Genomic DNA, 23049 nt, shown 5'->3' with positions numbered 1-23049 from the left:
CTCTGAAAACTTTTAAATTCTTTTTTTCCTGTTAGGGGATTCGAGACTCCAGACATGGCATGGGATTCTTCTAGCTCTACAGACTGGGTTGCAATTGGAAGAGACGCCCCCTCTGGTGCTCCTCCCAGTTTCAACTCAGTCTCGAGACAGTTCAGACAGGGTTTGAGTGACCTCGATGCAAAATTGGAGTTGGTCATCAATTAGGATTGGAAAGAGAAAAATCAAAGTTTTGGAGAGAAAGTTGTGTTCTTTCGCGCTGGGGATTGGCGCAAAGCAGCGGACAGGCCGGGTGGACCCGTTAGCGGCTGCTGATGGGATATCTGCCATTTTTGGACGTTCCTGGAGGATAAGAGTAAGCAGATCCCGAAAAAAGATTGTCACAGCACACACACTGATGACCACAGACAGCTAAGTAGCGGCGTGGGGGTGGTGGCAAGCAGTGAAGCTGTTGGGCGGTTGCGACAGGCACCGAGGCGAGCAGGAATGCCTAAAATTGGTGGCGGCTTCGGCGCAGAGTGCATTTAGCCACAAAACAGCTGCCAGAGCCATTGGGAGCAGCGGCAGTGGCCATTTTGTACCAGGTTGAATGGCTGCAGACACAGGGGAGCGCAGGAAGTCCCAGATTCACTGCGGCTTTGGCGTAGGGTGCTTTTGCGTGCAAAACAGCTGCCAGAGCCGTTGGTCACAGCAGCGGTGGCCATTTTGTCACAGATGACAACATTGCAGCTCTGGTTAATTTTTTGAATCGGAGGATCGGCTGGTAGAAGAGCCTGGTTTCCAGCCCTCGGGCATGGCTGACACTCAGGGAGACAACCGTCTCCAATTGACTTTCAGGAGGCCTCAGACGCCGGATTTCAAATTTAGGAGTGTGAAGGGCACTGGCCCAAACCCGCTCAGGAGCCTTGAAGCCCCAGCCTTACTGCTTGATCAGACGGGATTGAGCGGTTCCGGCCAGCAATTGTCTCTTTCGCCCGCTAAAGGCTGCCTTGCTGCAGCAGCGGCAAGCGAAGTACGGCCCGTTAACATCAGTGCCAGGGAATTGTGAGTGCACATGGACTAAGGTGCCTTTGTGGATTCCCCCATTGTGTCCTGTTTGGAAATAATACTGCGATAAGCAATTTTCAGCAGTTTGATAGATAGACTCTACCTTGGACTGAGGCTTCAGTTCAGTTATTGACATTTGCTCAAAAGGGGGCAGACTCATAGTAAAATGACATCTGAGGAATCATTTCAGGGCCTGATGGAATTGGGTGAGGGATCTCATACCCACAGTGAGAAGGGGTGAGGCTCCAAACGCAGCCATCATAAAACAAAGAGGGGGAGCAAGGAGTCAGCGGCCAAAATAAAGGCCAAGGGCATATCTCTTAGGAGACCATCAAAGGCTCAGGAGAAGTCTGAACAGCGGCTGAAACAGGCTTTAGAGAAACTGATAGAGAAGGCAGCAAAGGTGACAGAAAAGCGCAAACACCTCTGCCCCCAAGGGGAGGTGGAGACCAGAGCAGGCCTTGCACAGCAGGTGACAGAACCGGACTTGGATCAGGAATTGTTGGTTGAGCCAGGTCCTTCCACTGGTGTTAGGGCCTCACTTTCGTTCTCCCCACTGCCGTCAAGTGCCAGGGCGTACAGGCCAACTACAGTTTCCCTGGCGGTCTCTATTGCCCCAATCAAGGCGGTGGAACACCTTTCTGGGGGCAGAGCCACATTTATGCCACATATGGTCCAGAAATGGATCTCGGAGGTGGTATTGCATGGCTTTGAAGTCGGCAGACAGCAGCATAAACAGCCAGCATTATGGGCAGAGGCACCAACTCAGAGTACCTACCAAGCCTTTTCGGCACAGAAGGAGAGGCTGTCTCAGCAGAGTGCTGCTTCTTCTTCCTTTTCGGCCTCAGTGTCTGGGACCAATGAGACTCTATCCTTTGATGAAGGGCATTTGGATCAGGAGCTGTCGGATGACGAGGGGCTTTTGCCGGACCAACTGGTTTTCAAAGGGTTGTTTCGGCCCCACTTGTTCAAGATCCTATTATTCAAAGTAAAGGTCTCAACTAAGTTAGGGTCAGCAGACACGAGACCGGGGGGTCTATAAAGAGCTGAGCTGCTCTTTTCAGAGCCAGTCACAGAGACGGACGCTATTCCAGTGCCTCCTTTATTTCTGGATATGATCCAGAAACAGTGGGCTTCCCCGGGGACGCATCCAAATACGACTTTGTATGAATGAAAGTTTTACAATGTGACTCCTAATCTTACTGAACTTTTACAGGTGCCAGAAGTTGACGAGCCAGTGATGGCCTTAGCTTCGCCTTCCACAACACTAGCGGAGGCGGAGGAGATGCTGAAGCCGGATGACAGGAAACTGGAGCTGGCGTTATGAAAAGCTCACCAGGCAGCGGCATGGGGTATTAAGGCAGCATCCTCCTTTACCAGGGCATCTCTGCTCTGGTTAAAGCAGATACAGGATAAGATACTGGCCAGTGACATTAGAGCCCATCAAGAGTTTAACAAAGTAGTGGCGGCCATAGAATTCATGGCAGATGCCACATTGAATTCGGCCAGATTTGGAATGCGTTCCATTGCCTCCATGGACACAAACAGGCGCCTACTATGGCTCAAAAATTGGCAGGCAGATTTCAAATGAACGTAGAGGCTGGCATCAGTCCCATTTAAAGGGTCTAAGTTATTTGGGGTGTCCTTAGACCCCCTTTTGGTAGAGGCTAGGGACAAGAGGAAAGTATTGTCGGCCCTATCTAGGCGCTTTGATAGTAGATCCACAACCACCTTTAGACGGTCTTATTTTCATCCCTACAGGGATCGAATTTCAACCGTACCCAGAGAGGGTTCGCTCAAGGGCAAGGAAATCAGACAACACAGTACCACCAGACAGGCCAGGGGTTCTCAGATAGAAACAGAGCACACCCCACGAATAAGTGGCCATTTTGCGGAGGGAGTAATCGGCCCTTTCGTCGACCCGCTGACTTCAGAGACAGGGCTCCCATTGGTGGCCGACTAGGTCTGTATGTGGACCAATGGGAGCAGATAACCACAGATGTGTGGGTAAGGGAAACTATTACATCCGGTCTATCTCTAGATTTTTAGTTTCCCCCCCACCCCAAGAATTTTGTCCGCTGCCCCGTATCACGGGACACGGCCAAGAGAAACATCATGGACAATGCCATTCAGCATTTGCTGGAGATTCGGGCAGTGGAGCCCGTTCCCATAGAACAACAAGAAAAAGGGTATTATTCCATGCTGTTTGTAATACAGAAGGCCTCGGGGTAGGGTGGGGCTGCGACCGATTCTCAGATTAAAGGGCCTGAACAAATTTCTGAGGTATCTGAGGTTTAAGATGCATTCTCTACAATCAATCTTGGAGAATGTACACAAGGGAGACTTCTTAAGGCCACCAGGGCCTCCGTTCTATAACTGTTGCACTTTCTTCAAGATGGTTTGGAAAAAGGGTTCGTCCCGTCGACTCTACTTAGGCAGGTCGTGGCTCTGGCTTCAGTTTTATCCTGCGGAGCGAGTGGCTCAATAGCAGAGCACCCAGAGGTGCAGAGGTTTTTAAGAGGGGCCACCAATTTAAGACCCATGGTGGTTCACTGTATCCGACTTGGAATCTTCCTAAAGTGTTACAGGCACTCAATAAAGCTCCTTTTGAACCACTCAGGACTGTACATCTGACCTTTTTATCATATAAGGTGGTTTTTCTCTTGGCCATCACATCAGCCAGGAGAATATTGGAGTTGTCCGTGCTCTCCATGAGAGAGGAATTATGAATTTTTCACACAGATCGAGTTATATTGCGGCTGGACTCTGCTTTTCTGCCCAAAATCAACTCCTGGTTTCATCGAGCACAGGAGTTGATTTTGCCGAATTTCTGCCCTAATCCGTCTCACTCCGGAGAGCGCATATGGCACACACTGGAGGTGCGAAGTGCCTTGCGTATCTATATCAAAAGAATGAAGGCCTTCTGGAAGACGGAGCACTTTTTGTGTCCTATTTACCAGCCACGATGGGGCAGAAGCTTTCGGCTTCCACACTAGGCAGGCTGCTCCAGGCGACTATTGCCAGGGCTTATGAGGTAGAATCTTTGCCGAGACCTAGGGCAATTACTGCCCACTCCACCAGAAGTGCGGCGACCATGGCAGCTTGGGCGACGTGTGCTTCGGTGGAAGAGATCTGTCGAGCAGCGACTTGGACGATTCCGTTGCTGTTCATACAACATTACAGCTGGACTCTTACACCTCGGTGGAGGCAGCGTTCGGCAGAAGAGTCTTGCAGTGGGTATTGGAGACGCCCAGCAATCAGGACCAGACAGATACCCACCCATGAAGACGATCTGCTTTGGTAAGTCCCATGCCTGGAGTCTCGAGTTCCTTATCAGGAAAACAGGTGTTGGTCCTACCTGACAAACCCCTTTTCTGGAGGGGAGGAGAGACTCCAGCCCCACCCTAAGGGGGGGTCAGGTCCAGGGCATCCTTGGGGTGTCATTACAGGTGCTGCTTTCTGGAACATCACGAGGACATCGTTGAAACTGGGAGGAGCACCAGAGGGGGCGTCTCTTCCAATTACAACCCATTCTGTAGAGCTAGAAGACAGAGTGAATCCCATGCCATGCCTGGAGTCTCTCCTCCCCTCCAGAAAAGGGGTGTGTCAGGTAGGACCAACACCTGTTTTCTTTTTATCTCATCCTAAATATTTTGTTTTTTTCTTGTCCTTTCTCTTAAAATTCAGTACTATCTTGCATAAGATAACTCCTAATGAAAGCTTGCATCCCCAAAAGTTCTCAATTTAATGTCTTTATTTAAATTAATTTTTAAAACAAAACTTTTAATTTTTTTACAAACCTCCATGATTGCTTCTTTTTCTAAAAATATTTCATTTAATCTTCATCTACAAAAATTAGGTTTTCTTTCATAAATTGAACTGATACCATGTTTCCCCAAAAATAAGACCTCCCTGGATAATAAGCCCTCCCCTGAAAATAAACACCCCCCAAAACAAGCCCTTCCCTGAAAATAAGCCCTCCTCCAAAATATTTAAATGCATGCGCAGCCGGTCCCCCCTTTCCTCTGGTTAGGGTTAAGGAGACAGAGCTGGAAATCGGGTAAGACGGCAAGAGGATCCCCATCTTGCTCCACGCGCCTCAATAAGACCTCCCTGAAAATAAGGCAAAGCGCTTATTTTGGGGTTCAAAAAAATATGAGAGGGTCTTATTTTCGGGAAAACACAGTAGGATTATGATTTGAAAAAGTATTGGGTTAGTATCTCTACTTTAGAAATCTTAGTAGCCAAGTTCTTTGAAATATAAATTGTTACCTATTCTTGAGAAGGATCTGTCTTTCTGAAAAATAGATATACTCTTGAACTGCCATTTTTGTCACATATATCAATCAACCCTAAATTGTCCACCAAATTTTAAAAAAACTTCTGATAATTTCCTTGAGTAATTTTAGTATTTTTCTCTGAAGTTCTTTCTAGTTGTGAGAAGATGCCCCTCTTCCAGCACCCATCATCAATTTTCATTAGAAAAATCTACTAGCCTCTCCATAAGTCATTTGTACAACATCACTTTATCCTTGTTTGGAGCATACATTCCCAACATCATTGTCTTAGTCCAATGTAAATTAACTTCCACCACAACAAATCTAAGCATGCTCATCAGTCAATATAATTTCTGGTTTTGGTTGGGGTTTAATATTCAAAACAATTCCATTCCCTCTTCACTCAATTTTTTATTAATCAAATAATTTGTATCCTTTGTCCTATATTAGTCTTTTGTAAGCATATAATTTCATGTTTTGTTTCAAATATTTTTTCATTTGAGGAACATATGTTCCATTTATACTTTATGTTAAACGTTTTAATCCCTAATCAAGTCAAAACTTTAGAAAAATAAATATATGAGCACCTAGTTCAATATTATCCCTTTTAAATTCATGTTGCATCTGACACCTCCATTTGAATTTCCTCCAATTTTTCCTTTTCCTTGTTCATCTCTTATTCTGCTCAATCTAGAATTTATTCTATAAGATTTATTGATTTCTGTTTCAGTGTCCTCCTCTTTCTAATCCAAATAAATTCGTATGGCTTTAGTAATCCTTTCTCTAATATCTTCTCTGAATTTTCAGGGATTGTTCTAACTTTCAAACAAAATTCCTAACTTTCTAACTTTCTGTCTATAATTTGTGTCTTGCTCTCTGAAATTTCTATTTTGTCAGTAATCTGTTATACTTCTCAAGACATTTGTTTTGGAGTTTTCATCTCCACAAATTCAACAAGCGATTTAATTTATTACTCAATTGCTCAAATATATTCTAAGTAAATCTGATGTCATTCATTTCTCTGCAGAGAGCTCTGACAATCCCCTTCTCCTTTCCATTATTGTTTATTTTCTAATAGTTGCCATTGTGATCCAAAAGTAAAAGTGAGTCGAACAAGAGAAAGGAAAAAAGTGAACTATCCCTCCCCCATTTTTTAATTTTGTATTTTTGTGCCTTTAATATTTTCATCTCTTAATAGTACTCCATAATTTCAATCCACTTCACTATCTATCTCTCCAGAGCAATGAAGCATCTGTCTGACTCATATTAAATTTATCTTTTGTTTTGTAAAATCTGCCAATTGCTTGCGTTTTTTAATACTAAACAAAAAAAACCCCACATTCCCATGAAGATTCAGTCTGTCTAATTTAATTTAAGTTTATGCAAAAGCACTTTCACCAAAAGGAAAAAATAGCATTTCTTTGGAATAACTAAACCCAAATATAATTAAGTAATGAGGATGGCTGAACTGTATGTATATAGAGACCATGTTATGCCTATGAACTTGGATGTGATCCTGTGACTCCCAGCCACTCAACTCATGAGCCAACTGCAAAAATCTCTATTACTATAAGTTACTCATGAGGAGCAGCTGTCCAAAGTCCAAGTATCTCACAATCTGTCCTTTGTCTGCAGAGATTTCACCAACCACTCACTGTTTGCCCTCTGACTGCTGTTCTTAGGCATAATATCCCCACTGCTTCATGATGCCTAGTCCGCTATGATGCTCATTGGGAGTGAGGCAGTCTAAACTATAAAATGGATATGGGATGAATGTTCATGTTTAAGATGCAAAAAAGCCCCATGCGTTAAAATTGTAGATTCTATTACTGTGGATGTCATTAATGGAATATTCTCTGCTTGCACCACTTCCAAGTTAACTAGAAGCCACTGACAAAAATATTAATTCTGTATGCAAAAGAAAAAGAAAAAAAGAAAAAAATCATTTGTTTATTTTACTTTATACACGATTTGGGCAAACATTCATTTAAATGAATTGCTGATGTGAAGTTTGCTTATTTTTTAATATGTGTATATCAAGAGAGAAGACTATCAAGGAAGTGTGGTGGCCTAGAGGTGGAGCTGTCGCCTCACACTCAGGAGGCTGTGAGTTCGATCCTAGGTAGAGGCAGATATTTCTCTCTCTGGGCACAATGAGTATGTATCTGCTGCACAAAATTCCGCATTGGCAACAGGAAGGGCATCGGCCATTAAACACTCTGATAGCTCCATTCAGTTACCCAGACTCTACCCCGAAAGGGATTATGGGGTCGTTAAAAGATGATGAAGAGAGAAGACTATTTTATTTAATTACACAATTACACCTGCCTTTCTGCTTAGCTTAACATATCAACCTCAAATGGATCTGAAAATTAAAAAAAAAATTCACAGAGGGGTCCCAAGCAGGTTCCAAAATAAGAGTGATTCTTCATGTGCAATAGAATATAGTGTTCCTGCACACCAAGATTATTATTCATATAATGTCATTTGTGAATTGGTAATTTTTTTTCCTGACAGTTCTTGAAACTTTTTGGAGACCAAAAAAGCTAGTTGTATGTTCAGAACAGATGATCAATTCCCAGTTAATTGAACCTTTATTAATTGAACCCAACTGCTGGATCTGCATAATAGGTTGAACCCCAAACTAAACCATACCGTAGGAATTGCTTAACATATTGAACTGTAAACTAGTTGACACGTTTTTATCAAGTGTGCTGTATGAAACATTTTCTCATCCAGTTTGTATCTGTATCATCATCATTACCACCGCCACTTTGGGCCAGTAATTTTCTACCAAACCAATCAATCCACAGAGGAGTTATGGAGAAAAATAGGAGGAGAGAGCACTACATAGACCCTCTGAATTCCTCTGCAAAAAAGTAATTGGCTCAAAAGTTGGAGAATCACTATGCCAAGAGCATAAACATTATTGAAGAGCCTAAAATAAATCGAGTTTAATCACAGTTGAATAATGCTTGAGGGACTGGAGGTTCCAATTCAGCCTACTCTTTTGATAGCAGAAGGCCTGCTGGCAACATTGTGATGTCACTGGAAGGCTTGTCCCTCATTCTTTGCCTGTTTGGAGTGTTTAATACAGTGTTTAATAGGAAAGTATATTTTATAGATTTGAATTGGAGTCAGATGATGGCTGGAATAGGGGCTTAACTTTAGCACTGACTACTTTTATTCATATGCTGAAGAAGCACAAGTTACATAGAGAGGGTAAATGTGTATGTTGTAGCATTTAGAGGAAACCTCACTCCTTGCAAAATTCTAGTTACTAGACTCAGAAATCATACTTCTACTTATTTGTGTTCAGCTGAATGTAGCATTTTGGCTAGAACTATCTGTTTACAATGATCACTGTCTTTGTTACTGTTGCCCTTGGCATGGTAGAATACAGAATAACAGAGTTGGAAGGGACCTTGGAGGTCTTCTAGTCCAACCCTCTGCTCAGGCAGGAAACCCTATACCATTTCAGACAAATGGTTGTCCAATCTCTTCTTTAAAACTTCCAGTGTTGGAGCACTCAGAACTTCTGGCAAGTTGTTCCACTGATTAATTGTTCTAACTCTCAGGAAAATTTTCTTTAGTTCTAGGTTGGTTCTCTCCTTGATGAGTTTCCATCCATTGCTTCTTTTCCTGCATTCAGGTGCTTTGGAGAATAGGTTCTCCCTCTTCTTTATGGCAATCCCTTAGATGTTGAAACACTGCTATCATGTCATCCCTAGTTCTTCTTTTCATTAAACTAGACATACCCAATTGAGCAACTATTCTTTATATGTTTTAGCCTCCAGTCCCCTAATCATCTTTGTTGCTCTTCTCTGCACTCTTTCTAGAGTCTCAACGTTCAAGTCTTGACAAGATCCTTCTGTATTTTAAGTCTATCTTCTTTTGGCTATTCCTGCCAGCTGGGTCTCGTCCACAAATTTGATGAGTTCCCCATCTGTGTTCCCCAAGTGTCTCTGGGGGAGTCCCAAACTGAAACTTTGTCTCACAAATAAGCAATTACAAATTGCTCCATTATACCTAGGATACCCTTGCCTCAGATGTAATTGCCTCCCATTTAAGATAATTGCCTCCAATAACCACTGTTTTAGATCTGTAGGTTCATAACTCTTGTGCTAATTTTAACACTTAATTTGGAAACTTTGTATCTTAATACTCTGTTGAGGAGCTTGTACTTCATGATTATCAGGCTATTCTTGTGGATTATGGGACTGTGAATGTACCATAAAAATAATGGCTTTAGATAGCAATAATAGCACTTTTTTTCCAGACAGCTGCATCTAAGGATTTGTTTGAACTCCAGGTTAATGTGTTTTGTTTTGTTTTGTGTTCTATTGCTCTCCCCTATTGCTAAATATTTTGGGGACTATATACAGAAATATGTTGGAACTCATTATTTCTATTGATTTTTGAAAGATTAAAATATTTTTACATTAGTCTCATTCTCTATGCTGAGATTAAACCATGGTTGATCAAGTGCAGTCTAGTGTAATCAAAGAGTTCTGTTTCGTTGCCTCAGTGAAAGAATCCTGTTTTGTCCTTCTCTTCTTTAAAATAGGAAGTTTCCACAATATTTAAACATTGGCTGCAGTTTCCTGAGGTCTTGGCCTTTTGTTCTATTCTAACTATAATTATAGGTGTTTCCTTTGTATTGTGCACCCTAATATACATAAATCTAGATCTTGTGACATGGAAATTAAAAAGATCTGTTTTAGACAATGTTAACACAATTTTATGTAAAATAGTCTATTTAAGAGAAGTTGTTTTATATTTATGTTTTAGTAAAATCTGCTAGTTGTTTTTTCTTTAAATTGATGAGCAGTGTGAAAGTTGCAAGATGGGGTATTAGTGGATAATATGTGAAGACTATGTATGTATGGTGGTAAGTTTGTGAACCCTTTTGAATTTTCAATATTTCCAAATAAATATGATTTTAAATATGATCTGTTCTCCATAGAAGTCCTAGAAATGTTAAACAATCCAATTAAATGAGTCAAAAATGATATATCTGTTCATTTATTTATTGAGGAACGTTATCCAAAGCTACATTTTTCTGTGCAGCAAAAGTATATGAATCTTTGCTTTTGGTATTCCCTTTGCTTGTGATACAAAGTCAACCATACAAAGTCTTGTTTGAAAAAAGCTATGATTATGTAAATAGAAAGGAAAAGATGAAACTAATTATGAAGCTAGTCTCAAAACTGAAACTAGTATTTTGAAATCTTGAAAAAAGAATTGTTTGTACTTGCATGCCAACTCAGAACAACTGTGTTCTTTAACAGAAGGAAAGATAGTGAGCATTCCTGCTGCTGTCAAAACAGTCATCTCTCAAACTTCTATAGTAATTAAGCATTCTAGAACATGCATATATCTTAAGATTTGCACTTCTTAATCAAATCTTTCCCCGGTGGAAAGAATAAAGGTTGCTGGCAAAATATAAATGGGGTATTCCATCAAGTATACCATGAAATGAACAAACACATTATTTATAAATAATTCTCACTGAATGACCATTAGTTCAGCAATAGTTTGAAGCTTTCATGATGCTGAATGACTGGCTTATGCCTGATCCCCAAAGATACAGCCATTCATCACATTATAAAAATTTGGCTGCTTAGCAGCACCCCCTTACAACAGCAAGGGTGTGTCAACTCTCCCCTCCATCTCTATCCTCTGGCCACCCTGCACAGCAGCAATCCTTGGGTGGGGGGGGCAGTGCTGGGGCTGAAGTAGAAGCCCAAGGCCTTCAGTAGTCTCCATCAGCCAGCACTTCTCCCAGGAATCTACTTCAGTAGCAGTACTGCTGCTGAGGAGTGCTGCCTCAAGTCCCAATCAGTCTGTCTGATAGTCAGAAGCTTTTGTTTTCTTTTAAAAGCATTTTTTTTTTGCTTTTAAAAGAAAAAAAAGCCTCTGACGATCAGCCAACTCAGCTGGGATCGTCAGAGTCTTTTAAAAGCATTTATTATAGAGCCTTGGTGGCGCAGCAGACTAAAGTGCTGTTAAGTAACACCAGCTGCCGGCAATTACTGCAAGTTCAAATCTCACCAGGCTCAAGGTTGACTCAGCCTTCCTTCCTTTCAAGGTAGGTAAAATGAGGACCCGGTTTGTGGGGGCAATAAGCTGACTTTGTATAAAAAAGAACACCGCTTGGGGGGGGGGGCAAAAGCCCTACTAAGCAGGTATATACAAAAGTATAAAGGTTATTGCTTAACGCATTGTAAGCCGCCCTGAGTCTCCGGAGAAGGGCGGCATATAAATCGAACCAATTAATTAATTTAATAACCTGTTTGGCTGAAGAGATTGTAGAAAAAATGCTTTTAAAAGGCTCTGACAATCCCAGCTGATGCCACACCCAGCTGAGCCGCGCGATCATCAGAGGCTTTGTTTTTTACTTTTAAAAGCATTTTTTCGGCCGAAGAAAAAATGCTTTTAAAAGTTAAAAAAAAAGCCTCTGATGATCGTGCAGCTCAGTTGGGCATGGGAGGGGGTAGGGATTTTTGCTACCGGTTCTCCGAACCACCCACCGCCATCGCTACCGGATCGGGCGATCCTGTCCAAACCGGGAGCATTTCACCCCTGGGGCAGAACATACTAGTTGAAAATTCTGGGAATTGTAATCCCGCTATATTTAAAGATTACCAATTTGGAGATGGTTCATATAGATTATTCTGCTCTGCTAATATTAACAATTGCTCATGCTTATGCTGTATTTGCTTAACTCTTGGCAGGATAAAGTACTGAAAGTTCTAAGTGTGATAAAGATTAGAAAGCTGCGACCTTTTGGAACTGAAGAAAAAATGGTGCTTTGATCACATAATCCTTGTTGGCAACTCCTTAAAGCAACTGTGTCTGTTGCTGGGATGGATGCCCTTCAGAGGTGCAACATGATCCCAGGACAAGATAAGTTTACTAAAGAATTGTGCATGCACATGTAATACCTGTTTGCATGTGCTCCAAACCATATTATTAGTCCCTACTTAAAAGACCTATGCTGTGGCTATGGTTTGCCTTAATTCCTACAAAATTCTTAAATCAACAATATATTTGAGCTGATTTTTTTTTTCATAAGGTGGCTGCAGATTTTCCCATTGGGCTTTGTCTTGCATTAACATTGCAGAACAGAGTACCATTAATTTTGTCTTCCTTTTAAATTAATTATCTTTCAACCAGTCTTTATTAATCAATTTTCACAACAGTTAGATTGCATCAAAGAAAATTAAGAGTTGCAGTATTTCTTCCTATTCTTGAAAGATATTTACTCTATGTCATCCTCATAAATACTTGCTTGTTTCTATAGATACCTAATTCTCATTCCTAATTGAAATAGCAGATGGGCCTTGTATTTGCCTTCAGTAGTCTTGTGCAGAATACACACTGTAATGTGTAACATGAACTATAATGGTCTAAATAGTTTGCAGCTGTGCCAAGACTTGGATGGTTTCATTACACACGCAGCTTGTTCAGCAAAAATAATCTATTTATAAAATTCAGTTGTGTTTCTTACTGTCTTATTCACATTGCAACTTGCAAGATGAGTGACAGGGCCCAATGCCAAGTCACCTGAATACTTTCTGAACTTATGTATATAACTTTTTTGAATAGTTTCGAAACGGCTGGACTAAAATTACAAAGCAGCAGCCATTAATACAGCCAGCCCACCATACTTAATACTGGAAAGGAGATGCCAGTCACATATGGAAGAAACAACTTGTTAAAAGCCATTGGGCAGTGACCTTCTTGATTAGAAACTTCTAAACTTTAAAAATTGGCTGAAGCTTTGTCTTCAATATAAGAATATGATTCCTTGTACAAGTTATAATATTTATTAGAATATTAGAATCTGTTTACCTTACTGAAGTTCAGGAAGGGTAAGAACAAGAGATGGACATTGTACTCTTGACCCTGTTTAGTATTTTTGGGAAAGAGTTCTGGGGGAACTTCCCAGAATATGAACTTCAATCATGTTCCAGCTCACTACCTTTTCATTTAGTGCTGACCCTGGCTTGCCTCCAAACAAATTTTAAAACATACTAAGCAAGCTCTTCCATTTCAGTTGAAGCAGGATTCAGTCATGTTCTTTAGGGCCTGGCAGAAAAATGTGATCTTCCATGGCCCATTGCTTATGAAGCTTTTCTCCTTTTGTAAAACCTAGTGAATTCTTGAAATTTTATTTGTTTAGAAATTAAATTTCCCTATATAAACCCATCTATTAATAGCTGTTTATTCTCATGAAGTCTTTCAATGTAGATCCCTTTTTCTCTCAACATTCTCGTAGATATATATTAAGAATTATATCTATACAAAATACATTTTGAGATTCTGAAAATATTGTTAAGTCTCCAAACTTGGATAATTAAAGTCAAGAAGCACAGTGAAAAAACAGGTCTCAGATAGAATATTAAAAAAGACAAACAGGAACAGGAGCTAGCCATAATGAAGATATCAAAGTAATTTCTGCCTTTTAGAGTCAACTATCAACTCCATTTTGGAATCAATATTAATGTTACATATTGCAGAATATTATTACATTCCTTGAAAATGTTTAGGTGAATCTCAGCTTATTGTTGAGTGGGCCATCTTGCATCAATTATTCAAAGACACATACTTTTATTTGGATACTGTTACACATTAACTTGCAGCTTCAAGACAACATTTGTTCTGAGTATCTTTCCTCTGTGAGGCACAAATACATTGACATTAGGGATTAGCGTATATTTGCCTCACTTTGGACATTAATAATGGATTCTTTTTCATATTTTATTTGATATGATTTTTCTTTTATTGAGTAAAAACCAATTGCACATAGGAATTGTGTCCAGAACAGTTTGCTGTAAGAGACACTGGAAGATTCTACGTAGTTAATATTGGTGTACATTTTTGCAAAGCAGAAAAATGCATATCTTACTAAACAAACTCTTCTATATTTTTGTTGAATGTTTACACAAGCAATGACCATTCTGTGTAGTTATATTTACATTAGTTTCTCTATAATTTTCCTGACAAAATGGAGGATAAATATGGAGATGTACATACATAATTGCTTGCTTTTACTGTTTCAAATTATACCTTTTCCCATTTCTGGCTCAAAATGCAGACAGACAATATGATTGGTAGTAGAAATAGACAGTTTTCCTCTAGGACTTGGCCAAAATAGCTAGTAAAGTTGCATAATTAATACAAATGTTGAAAAAGAAACATATTTGTTGGCATTATAAATAAATCTCAACCATCACATATATATCTGGGGGACACAATTACAAACGAATATACCTTAGGATACCCTGTTGAGAAATAAGAACATAGAGCCTTCTTTTCAGATTACTTGCAATCTTTTGAAATTGAGAGCTCAGTTTTAACGATCAGTAATTCATCATTTAGTGCTCTTTTACATGTGAAATTTTAGTTACTGTTATTTGAAGATAAAATACTGATCCTTAACATTAATGGGATGTACAAGTATCTTATTTGAGTAGTCTAACCAACAATCCTTAGATTTATCACTCAATACAAATAAGGCTTTCAACTGAAATATTGTAGCCAGCTTGATCAGGCTAACTAACACTGCAGTTTATGATGCATGTATATTTTCCAAAACCCAGTTTAACATGTAGGGAAGCAGAGAAGATGTGCTAGAGAAGCTAAGAAACAGCATGTCTTGGGAGGAAAAAACTTTGCAAAGGTAATAGTTGACAACCAAAAATAATTTTATCTCTACAAGTCTCCATCAGAAAAATAAGCAACCTTTGAAGAAGTTGATATCTCCAAGCTATCAGAAACTAAAAGTCACCGGAAACGTAAGGAGCTTGAATTTCAGACTCTGAAATTGAAAGCTTGCTGACTTTCAAAAGTGGGAATATTGATCCTGTTTCTAAAATATCACATTGTATTCTCAATTATTGCAGTATTATGGATTTTTCTAAAGGAATCATAAACTCACTCTCACTACTTTAGCTACAGTATCTCTGCAATATGATTCTTGTATTATAGGCAATTGTTGACCCATTGAGTCATTTCAGAGATTTCCTTACCAGATTCCTCAATGCTTGCAATAAGGACAGAACTTCTAATGTATTTTAAAAGTTCTTTAAAATTCATGGAGATATTCAGAGATGTATCTGTCCTAAAAGTAATCCCTTTTGAACTGTATAGCACAGTCAAACATCAGGAGTTGACCACAGGCAATATTTTATAACATTTTGTATTCTGTCATAAAAGCTTTGTGATAATTTTTATGTCATAAAATCTATACCTATAAAAGTGAAAATCACTCACGCCGTAATCACGAAATCTCCAGAACTGTAAAGCCTACAAACTTGAAATTTACCACATATGTTCCTCTTGGCTTCTAGATGCTAACTAAGAAAGGATTTTTTGAAATGACTATCAGAGCATTAGTATTTCCTATATTATGATTAACACGCTCTGATCGGTAGTGGCTTTCAAATCCCGTCGCTCCTGGTTCACTTGTGCACGATGCTTCTGTGCAAGCGCAGCTCCCGCCGCCACCGCCGGTACTCCCAATCTGGGGCAAACCAGTAGCAATTCACCACTGGCTCTGATGCTAAGGAGTTCTATTCCCCCACCCTCCTGAAAAGAAATCTGTTCCAAATACAAAACACTAACAGAGGAAAGGAGTTTCACTTTTAGTTTTACTTTCACAGCAGCAACCAGGGGATAGGATAGGGAAGGCTTCTGTGGGGCAAGCCTGAGGGACAGAAGGGGATAGGATAGGGGAGACATCTGTGGGGCAAGGCTGAGGGAGAGAAGGGGATAGGATAGGAGAGGCTTCTCTGGGGCAAGGCTGGGGGAGAGAAGGGGGATAGGATAGGATAGGATAGAAGTCTGTAGGGCAAGGCTGAGGGAGAGAAGGAGAGGAGAGGCCGATAATAACTATTAACTTTCAAGCTGTGTTGATTTATGAAGCCCGATCACATAGTTTTGTAGCGAACACGGGTATCCAGCTAGTCTTTTATAAAATTTGCTAAATTTCAATTCCATAGAAGTCATGGGACCTGGATTTTAGATGCATTCTGTTAAGTCAGCCTATTTGAGGTATCTTGGTTGAAAAGCTTTTGCCCTCTGGTGCACCATTTTACCCTGTTAAAATTTATAGACCCAAGAATTTTAATAGTATGTAAATATATTAATAGCACCTCTTGAACAGGCTTCTAAGTGTTAATGGATTTCATTTTGATTTTAACTCTTGTTTTAGGTCTTTATAATAAACCACAGAGAATTTGATAGTCGCAAAAAACAATAAACAAAAAAATGTTTATAGGTAGTCTTCAACTTGCAACCATTTGTTTGTCACTGTTCAAAGTTATGAAGGCTCTGAAAAAAATAACTCAGAACTACTCACAACAGTTGCAGTGTCCCCACGGTCATGTGATCATGATTCAGGTGCTTGGCAACTGTCACACATTTATGACATAGTGTCCCGCAGTCATGTGATCACCATTGGGCTTCTGACAGGCAAAGTCAATGGGGAAGCCAGCAAAGAACATCACATGTCATGATCATTTGATGTTTTGCTTAATGACCATGGTGATTCAATTAACAATAGCCATGTTTCACGACAAATTTTGTGGGCCCTATTGTGATCATAAGTCAAGGAATATATGAATGTATCCATAACTCTGAGAGGTATATAAGATTACTGGAATCCTGAAACCATAGAACTAATACTTGTATTTACTGGTTTCCAACTTAAAGGCAATCTTCTTAGTCATTTCTTTACTTTAGATAACAGGTGTCAAACTTGATTGCATCATCTGTCATATTGTGGCATTTTTTTTGCCTTTGTGGAGCCAGGATGGGCATGGCCTGTGCATGATGCATCCGGCCTGCGGGCCACCAGTTTGAAACCCCTGTTTTAGAAGATTGTTATAAAGATTTAAGTTAAGTCTTTTGTCTAGCCAAGAATTTAATTCAAAAGTGAAAAAGATCATACTTATTTAAAACATAAAAAGGGTATATTATAAATTAGTGTATATAAAAATAACATACTGTAACATATGTAAGACATTATAAATATGTTTTCTAATGAAAAACATTTAAAAATAATCTCAGATGTAATGCAGAACAGTCATGGCACCTATGGAGGGAGTTTTCAAAAGCACTTTAGAGGGTCACAAAAGTATTTTAAAAACACTGTGTTTTCAATCCTTTGAGTTTTAAAAGAAGGTATGTGAGAACCCTACTGTATAAGGAAAGCACAAAAGAAGCATAGAAAGAGAATAAAAAGTATAGCTATTCTTTCACATATTTCATGGTACTAAAATATTTGCCAAGAAAAATATGAATAGATATTTAAAAGACATACAGTAGGTTCCATTTGTCTTGCTAAATTAAACCAAAGCTCCACTACTTTGTATTTTGTTTCAAAAATGTAAATGCCCGTAATATCTTGCAAGCAAGATACAACCCCCTCATGTTTCTGATAACATTGGTAAGTCCTTCAAAAAAATTTTCTGCAGGAGAGAACAGAACAATGTTTGTATTGTTAGGAAAAGCTACTGAGTAGATATTACAGATACATGCTGATTCAGAAGAACAGTATATCTTGTGGAAACATCAAAAGAATCTCTACTATGTCAGGCACATTTTATTTCCATCTTAAGACAGTAGATCACATGAACTCTAAATTAGTGGTTCATGAATTAGTTTAAGAATCTTTAGTACATAAAATGCATCATTTGAGTATTTTGAAAATGACATGACATGATTTTCTGCTCTTAATCAGCTGTTTTTCCAAAAGTATCTGTAAGAATATATGTGTAAGCACCCTTAAGGTCTACAAATGTGTTTGCAATATATGGCAGTGAAGGGAAAGATAAGATGCTAATGATTTCTTGTGTACCAGGACTCATTATTTCTGGTGCTGAGAAAAGTACTGTAGCTTGTTTTAGTATTATCTATTAGTAATACCTATTATAGTAATAGTGTGCACAGATTTAATGTGAAACCTAGTAACATTATTGTATCTTTTGAAACATGAACAACAAAACTGGCATGTTCTACTGTTAGTATTTCTACTGAATAGACATTTGCTTCTAGTGCTAATACTACTCCAGTGATATTCAGTAAGGAGAAGATCTTATGTATACTCTAAGGCATCATACTATAATTAGCTTTCAAGGTGTCAGCCAGGGTTCTCAGTGAAGAGTATATTTAATTTTTTTTAAAAAACCCTACATTTGATGAATTACCAAACAAAAGGACTTAATGGACTCGAACAATTCCTAGATTAGAAATATTGAGTCAGTTATATCATACACTTGGTATGATTTACAGGCCCTTAAAAAGGCCAGCAATGCACATTTTAATATATCAAAGAGAAGAATTTTTTTAAAAAAACTATTTAAAAAAACAGCCATCATATTGCTCCTTAATAATAGTATTTATTGTTTGGAGAAAACAGTTGTATATAATAAACAGACAATAATGAATAGAGATATGACAAATTGCTTCACTTTGTGAGCCAAAATAGAACAAATGAAATTTCAAGTAATATGACTAAGGAGGGACTTATATTTTTGTGCCTTTCATACTATTTCTGTTTAAACAACTTGTAAAGGAAATAAAGAGTTGTCAAGAAATTACTTTAGACTTCATTTATATAGCATTTCTGAAACTTAATAAATTCTATAACCTAACTTATGATTCAGAAATTTACTTTTATACCTACAATGGATTATTTGTTTGCTTGTTTATTTAATACTATAGCTTATTTAATACCATGACCAAGACTGAGATAAAATTTAGAATTTTATCTTTAATTTAAAAACTTAAAGCAAAATTAACACAAAAATAAGAACTAAAACAGAGAAATATTTGCATTGCTTTTGTTGTATTGTTTTAATACAGTTAATTGTGGTTCCTTCTACATTGTATTAAGCAAACCATACCTTGTGTGATTTGAGAATCAGACCAGCCTATGGCACTTATCTCACTTTATACCATTTTTGCAAATTAAGATGCCAGATTAGTTTCCATTATTTCTCAAACGTCACCTAGAAGAATTATCGGAATTGAACATTGACCCTTCTAATATTTCCTCAGCATTCATTAAAGCTGGGTGATATAAAGTCGGAAAATGTCTTCCTTTTCAGGAAGTCCCACAGTAGCAAATAGTTCAGAGGTATGGTTTATTTTTACAGGCTGAAGCATTTTTGAAAGATTTTTTTTTTAATTTATGAATACTGAGCAAATGCCTGTGCTCTATAAAATAGTACAGAGAGGAATGTACAGATAACTATTTGGTGTTTGAAGTAACTGAAGTTTTGTTCATGAATCCAGTTAATAATTAAAATCTCTGGTTTCTCTAGTAGATAAATGTGTTACCAAATCATTAAAACAAATTAACTTAAATGAAATATTAGGTATAGATTTTTTTAAAAAATCTATTTTCATCTCAAGAAAGCTTGAGACTTGAGCAAATGTGTGTTAAAGACTGATTATGTATTTAGCTATACATTTTCAATTAATGTTTATGCTAGTGAAGTTTGTATTAAACACTTTTAAACTATATTCGGATAAAGAGAATAATTGGACAGTTACCTTAGAAAACATCTTTTGCTAAATCAGTGGAGAACCATTTGAGACGGTATCAAAATGCATTTCTTAATATGACAGAGAATGAAAATAATCAAATGCATGTTAAACTATGTATTGCTACTTTGGGGAAGATTATACCTGACATACTAAAGAAAAGCCCCTGTCTAAGTAACTTGAGATTTTATATGTTTTATTTATTTTACACACACTGCCTCCCTCCCTCCCTCCCTCTCTCTCTCATATCCTTCCCTCCCTCCCTCCCTCTCTCATATTATCATTTATATTAACGGTATCTGGGATAGAGCTTGGAAAAGGTGCCTTGCTGAACATTCAAAGTGTAAAGATGTACTGTATAGTAGTAGATACAGGTAATCTTTTAAGTAACTTGGTCCTAAGCTGTGCAAAACTTTGTATTCCAAATTTGGCCATGAAAAAGAACCAGCTAGTAATATACTGAGGTGAAAAACTCACATAAAAAAATACTGCCTACTTGAGAGAATTCAAACAATTGTTTTATTACTTCCAAAACTAGCAGATTACAGGGAGAAGTAGGTTACTATTGCACAAAGAAACCAATAACAACCCAAGGTTACATAGATTTTATGTAAAATGTTAATCAAAAGAATTTGAGTACATGTATACTGAATATACTAATTGGAAACTCTCAATAGAATTGCTTTATAGTATATAAGGAAAAAGATAATTCTGAGAGGAAGTGGGTAGCAATCATTGTGTGAAAGCGTTCTTTGAAATACAGCGGCACAACTTTTATACACTGGAAATGTCATTTCTCTAATCGTTATTCTGGCAAGTTGACCCTGTATTTTACTGCAGAAGGAGAGAGAAAGATAAGAGCACAACAATGTATCCTTGAATCTACTGCCTGTATTCTAGTCATAAATTCTATAAGCATATAGTAACAAATCAGCAGAAAAACTAGGAATTTTCAAGGGCCACCCTATGAAATGCAGCTTGCAAGAGTTCAACACTGAATTTCATTGCTTCATATCCAGTTCTTCACTGGATTGTTGTTCAGTGCTAGTTTTTTTTTTCTGGTTGAATGGGTCCATTTTCTTGAACAGAACACATACAAATAATTTTGTAGAGGTCAGGAGAACTTGTGATGCATCAAAAATAATTGCCAGCACTCAGGCGAACAAAGGATGTGAAAGAAAACTATGGAGATCAAGAAGATCAGCATGAGATTAAAGGGTTGCTGGGGTCTAGGTAACTATCTTGGAATGGTACTCTTCTACCAATTATTGGTCTGTCACTTAGGAAGCCTTTGGCCTAGTTCTCACAAATATGAGATGAAGAGATAAGCCTATGTTCCAGAATGATCCAACTAACACTGCAGATAAGAACACATGAGTTAATATTTTTCATATTAAATAATTGTTCATATTGGGACATTCTGTAATCTTTTTATATCCTTATGAATAAAATTTCCCCCCCAAAGTAATTTAAGGTATAACTTTACCTGCCTTTCAACATTCATAAGGCCTAATGTTTTGCCTAGACCACTGGTTCTCAAACATTTTGGTCTCAGGGCTCTCTGCAGCCCAAAAGAGCTGTAGTTTATCTGAGTTATATCTTTTGATATTGACGGTATTATAAATTAAAATTGAGTAATCTTAAAATATTCCTTTATTTAACTTCATGGACCTGTGAAAGAATCCCAGGATCTCCAGACCACACTGGCAACTTCTGGTCTACACCATTGCTGGAACACCAGCTCTTTTTTGAAAGTTAACTCAGGCTCTACTTAAGTGCAATGAGCTCTCCAAGGTCCTGAGACAGTTTTGCTCTGTCAAGTCCAGTCCTTCTGTTGATCTTAGAAGTACTGGTACCTAGCTTTAGTAAATATTTTTTTAGTTCCTCAGCTGGCCTAAGACAATAATAAACATTTCAAGTAAGATATGACTGTTTTGATCTGTAAAAAGGCTTCATCTTCTTTTGAAATGTGGGTTTACTGGATTTTGTGGACAGTTTTTCAGAATGGTGCAGTATCTTTTCTCGATTATATGCTAGATTTATTTATGGGTTATAGGTAGTTTGCATATATTATGTTAACAGTAATAAAACAATATAATAAGTACATAGCAAGTATATTTATAGATCTTGTTTCAGTTCTTACAGTCTCTGAGAATTCATGTCTCTGATCAGTTGAAAATATATTAAGAAAAAAGATAGGAGCTCATATTATTGTTAGAGATTGTGACTCCTCACACATGAAGAAACTGAGAGGAGAGAGAGGCCAGTAGTCTAAACCAGAAAATCAACTCCAGAACTATATTTTATTGAGATAGACTATAATAACAAAATCTTAATACTGCTTTGCCTTCCCTCTTTCTTATACCCCAGTGAGTTGGGGGGGGAGCCTACCTGAGTTGCTTCCAAATACTGTCTTGATTCTTGGGACTTAAATAATGTTTCAACCAGTCGTGAAATCCATATTTTTTTACTGCCAGTTCTGTGGGCATGGCTTGATGGGCATGGTGTGGCTTGGTGGGCATGGCAGGGGAAGGATACTGCAACATCTCCGTTCCCACCCCACTCCAGGGGAAGGATATTGCAAAATCTCCATTCCCACGCCACTCCAAGAGAAGGATATTACAAAATCTCCATTCCCACACCACTCTGGGGCCAGCCAGAAGTGGCATTTGCCAGTTCTCCGAACTATGCAAAATTTCCACTACAGGTTCTCCAGAACCTGCTGGATTTCACCCCTGGTTTCAAGCCTCTTTGCTTATGTAATTGTTGCATATTTCTGTCTCGTGAGAATAAGAGCCATGTGATCATCCCCTCAGAGATGTGTTTGGATTAAAATGTATTATTAACATCTTTGACACTTAGCTGGACAGACATTGGACTTGGATTTGTCTTCAGATAGGCTTTTTCGGCTGGTTGGAGCTAACAGGCAGGCTGTGTTTGCTGACGTCCTGTCTGACTGTGACCGCTGCATTCCCAGAGTGTTGGATGCGCTGGGATATTTTGAGGGTGGAGGACTGAACCTGAGATAGCATAGGAGGCTGAAGTCATCTACTGTGATTTTGTGGACTTGTTATGAGGCTGGGAGGTTGGGACAGTTATCTGACTGTATTGGGGTGCTTAACAGTGGTCAGAGCTGGGAACAGCTAGAGGATGAGTCAGTCAATGGAAC

At 38.6% G+C, this 23049-nt stretch overlaps 1 protein-coding gene and 1 pseudogene across 3 annotated transcripts in view; both read left to right on the top strand.

The window, feature by feature from the left end:
* The window catches only part of LOC117663711 (rho GTPase-activating protein 39-like), an 81508-nt gene that overhangs the window by 13507 nt on the left and 44952 nt on the right, over positions 1 to 23049 (top strand). The gene's annotated exons all lie outside the window — the stretch shown is intronic.
* On the top strand, positions 791 to 3150 carry LOC148114546 (uncharacterized; annotated as a pseudogene).

Source organism: Pantherophis guttatus, chromosome 3, assembly GCF_059756535.1.
Source record: "Pantherophis guttatus breed Tessera chromosome 3, ASM5975653v1, whole genome shotgun sequence".
Taxonomy (NCBI): domain Eukaryota; kingdom Metazoa; phylum Chordata; class Lepidosauria; order Squamata; family Colubridae; genus Pantherophis; species Pantherophis guttatus.
Note: the sequence above shows the minus strand (reverse complement) of the source record. Positions and strands in the feature narration are given on the sequence as shown.